At 57.1% G+C, this 4,281-nt stretch overlaps 1 protein-coding gene across 1 annotated transcript in view; it reads left to right on the forward strand.

Annotated features, from left to right (window-relative positions):
- LMX1A (LIM homeobox transcription factor 1 alpha) overlaps positions 1-4,281 on the forward strand; it is a 124,218-nt gene that overhangs the window by 40,264 nt on the left and 79,673 nt on the right. The window lies entirely within an intron of this gene.

Consider the following 4,281-nt stretch of genomic DNA (forward strand, 5'->3'; position numbering starts at 1 on the left):
GGGAGCCCTTCCCTGGCCCAGGACTTGGAGAGATCAGTGCAAGGCAGACGTGGCCTCGTCTTCGTGGAGTTCGGAGCTCAGGCCGGGGCCACCTACACTTCATTCTCGCCTTTAAGTTTTCATTTTTTACATGTAACTCTTCCGCCCGTCTAGAATCGCATTATCGTACACGGTCACGTGAGGACATCACCGTATTTTTCTCCAGTCTCCAGTTTTTCTGACTCCCTTGGTGGGACCCCTGTGCCGCCTTTGGTTTATGATGCGTTTGTTATCGCAGGCTGAGTTCTCCCACGCGAGGGGCTTTTCCAGGGCGACGTAATTGGTGTCATTGACTTGTCTCTCAGTGCCAGCCCCACACTATTTTAACGTTCGCCGCTTTATAATATATATGTTTTAACATCTCGGTAGAGCAAGGTTCCCCTTGGAACTATTGTCTTTTTAATAAGGAGGTTTTTTTGGTTCTCAATTCATTCTTCATGCTGTACGTTTTATTCATTTTGTCAAGAAAAGAATGTGATTAGGATTTTAACTGGGATTGTTTTCAACTTTGGGAAAGGGTCGCCTTGGTAAACCGGTCTTCTCATTAAGGAACAGGACACGTCTGTCCATTTATTCGAGTCTTTTACATCTGTCAGCGAAGTTACGTTTTCACCAGAAAGGTCCCACCTACTACTTTGAAGGGTCATTTCTAGATATTGTGTGTGTTCTTGCTGCTGTGAATAATAAAATCCCCCTTTTTTCATAATTTGCTTTGTTATTAACATCACAGAAAAACTTAATTTTTGCATATGGTTTTGTATCTCTACGTTTTACTGAATCTATTAATTTTAAGACTTTTTAAAATTGATCTCTTGGTTTCATTCATTTTCAAACAATGACCATCGTGTCTCTTTCCAGCAGTTTCGTGTCTATGTGTCTGTTTTATCTGTTTTTTGTTTGTTTGTTTTTGACAGGACTTCTTAAGCATTTAGACAGTAGAGATCATAGGGAATGTTCTTATCTTTTTCCTGGATTTGAAGAGGAAATGAATGGCTTTTGATTGTCTAAGCGCAATGTTGGCTGTCATTTAAGGTTGATATTCTTTATCATGTTAAGCGAAGCTCTATTTCCTACTAAGAGGTTGGTGGGCACTGGTGTCTGAGAGAGAAGGAGAGAGAGGGAGAGAGAGAGAGAGGGCGGGCGGGAGGGAGCGGGGGAGGGATCTCAGCTGAATTACATCCAGCTCCAACACCAGGGAACCCCGCGCTCCCTGGCTGAAGTGCAGAGGAGCTTGTCTCCCCATGTCCGGAGACCTGGAGGGCGGCAGAGATGGAGAAGCCACCAATGCTGTCAGCTCTTTCTAGATTCCTCCTTTCCGTCCCTAGCACACGGCCTGCGTCCTCAGGGCCACAGGAAGACGGTGCGGCTCCAGCTTCCCAGTCCCATTCCAGGCAGGAAGGAGAGGGTCGGGTCAAAGGTGAAGGGTGAAAGGCCAGAGAGCCCCAGCCGCTGAGTCTTTTCTCCTTCGGAAAGCTCTCCAGCAGCCGCCCAGGGGCTGCCACTTCCATCCCATCAAGGCCGGCGGATGCCCCTCTGGCAGAAGTCGTCCGGGAGAAGGGGCCTGAGGTTGTGGTTGGCTCAGTGGCCCACCGCCGCTGCCTGAGCGTGGAGGCAGTGGCCTGGAGCCTGGGGGACAGGGACGAGAAACAGCGGCCGCCTTGGCCAGCGCTCTGCACAGGAGGCGGCGGGCTTCATGCGCATTCGGACCCCTCCCTCGGCCCCGGGCGCTGCTGGGGTGAGAGTCACTTAGCCTCCGTGTTCGCGGCGTGTGCGTGTGTGTGTGCGCACGTGCGTGTGTGTGCGTGTGGGGGGCAGGGGTCTGCGTGGGCTGGGAGGCCGCCGGCGAAGCGCGGATGAAGCCGGACCCTGAAAGTCAGACTTTTATTAAGTTGATTTTAACTTACAAAAAGAACATTGTCTTTTTCCTTTTTCCTTTTTTTTTTTTTTTTTTTTTTTTTTTTTGGTTAATGAGTAAACTGCTCTTTCTCCCTTTTTATGGCGCTGTCATTAAATTACTTTTGCCTGAACAGAACCTTAAGGTGAACAGGATGTCGAAAAGGTAGCGCGGACAGCTGTGAGCCGCGGGATGACTTTGAAAGGAGGTGGAGATAAGGTGCTAAGAGAAAAGCCCAGAAGGGCATCTCGACGCCCCCGCGGGGGGAAGGGGAAGGGGGAGCACGGGGCTGAGCGGGCGGGTGCGCTCCTCCTGCGCCCCGCTTCCCCTCTCGGCCGCGCGAGACGCTCCCTCAATCCCGTCGCCTTCGTGGCCGCCCCCGATGGCTCCCTGAATTTACCCGACACAGATACAGCGGGTGGCCAGGCAGCCAGTGACCCCGCGGATAAGTGGCGGGTCATTAACGGAAGGGTGACCCTGAACCTGGAGGGCGACGTGGGGTCCACGAGGGCGCGCGGGCCGTGTGCCGGAGCCCGCTTCAGCCGGGGGTGGTGTGTTCGAATCCCGCCTCCTGCTTCGAGGGGGATCACGTTAGATAACGGTTTGCAGGAGCCTGGGCCCAAGCCCCGGTCGGAAGGACCCGATCGTCACGGGTGGGTGGGTGTGCCCCACGTCCCCGGGCTGGCTTTCTCTCTCCCCACGTGGCGACGCACCAGAGGTGCCTCGATGGGCAGGCGTTTGCTGTGTCCGAAGTTTTATAGTTATTTTGTTTTAATGAGCAGATTCCAGTTTTGCCTGATTCTGCAGAGCAAGATGCTAACGGATACGCAAGGGCGAGTTCGACGTGGAAGTGTGTGGGGGGCACATGCTTTCTGAATGACTCCCTCCTCCGAGGACATCCGGGCTGTCTTTGTCCAGGTGTCTCATGCGAGGCTGGACAGGCTGGGCATCCGTGTCACAGCGTCCTAACTGCTGTAGAAAGGACACATTGCAGTCCCCGCTGGCTGCACCCTGAGCTAGTCCAGTCGGTGTCGTTCGTAATGGTTGGGTGATTGACGTGTGTGAAGCCTCCAGGATGGGCCGCCGCAGAAAGGGAACCGGCCAGCTTCGCATAAAGGGAGACGGTCCCAGAAGTCTCTCGTGTCTGGAAACCGTGGCCGTCTGTGCTGCGGGGCCAAAGAGAAAAGGAAGGGGATCCTCAGAATGAGGGGTCAAAAGAAAGAGAAAGGCGGCACCAGGGAACGTGTTTTCTGAAACGCAGGGGTGAGACCGGGGGGATGAGACGGGGAGAGGCCGAGACGCGAGGTGGGGACAGTGCGGCGGGGGACGAGCTGGAAAGGGGGAGCTGTCCCCGGCACGAGGGCGGCTGCACCCTGCCACCCATCGCAGCGCAAAGCCCGGAGCGGGCGAGGTGTGGGGACGCCGTGTGGGGACGCCGTGTGGGGACGCCGTGTGGGGACGCCACCGCAGACCCGCGCGCGCCCCGCGAAGTCGCTGGAGCCCGCTGGAAGCATCCTGGGAAGTTCGGCTCTTCGAGGCCGATCCGGTGACCTGCTGCCCCTGCTTTTGCCACAGCCCCTTTAAGAGATAAGCTGTTCGGAAGCTCAGGAACCTCACACGTGGTGGCCGTCCCTCCCCCCCGCCACACCCTCCCCCATCTCCCACACACATGGCTGAGGCGGCAGTTATTTCTCAAGTTGGTGTCAGCTGTGGAGGTGGCCTCTGTTTGCTGCTCCGGCCCCTCCTCGAGGCTGTGGAGCAGGGCTGGCCCGAGTTCTGGCGCAGTCATCCCGCGGGGACAGGACAGACTGTCCGGCCCCAGGTTCTGAGCGTGGCGGGGACAGGACAGACCGTGACGGTGCGCGTGGCTTCAGGTGGAAACCGGGACCGCCGAGAGGCTCCGAGAGGCCCGTCCCAGCCCGCCTGCTGTAGGAGGGCCGAGGGCCGCGACGTCCCTGGCCCCCTCCCCGTGCGGTCCCCACGCGCTGGTTTCGTCCTCTCATCAGAAGACCTGGCCGCTGTCCCGTGTCCTCCACACAGTCGCTGCTCCCCACCCTGCCCCTGTCCCCGCCCTGGGGCGCTCTGCCACCCTCCGAGGCTTTCCCCGACCCTCCCACACCTTGGTGAACAGCATCTTTTAAAACTCTTCTCTGTGACACCCCCACCCCCACCCCCACCCTTAGCACCAGCGCCAGAGGGAGGACACGCGGGTGACTCCGTGTGGAGGTGCTTGGTCACTTCCAAACGGTTTCCGAGGGGAGGCTGGCGTCTTCTGAGTGCAGGGGCTGGGGTCGGGAGCCGGGGTGCCACCTGCGCTGTCACCCAGAGCCCTGACCTCGGAAGGGTCC

Source organism: Pteropus vampyrus, unplaced genomic scaffold, assembly GCF_000151845.1.
Source record: "Pteropus vampyrus isolate Shadow unplaced genomic scaffold, Pvam_2.0 Scaffold480, whole genome shotgun sequence".
NCBI lineage: Eukaryota > Metazoa > Chordata > Mammalia > Chiroptera > Pteropodidae > Pteropus > Pteropus vampyrus.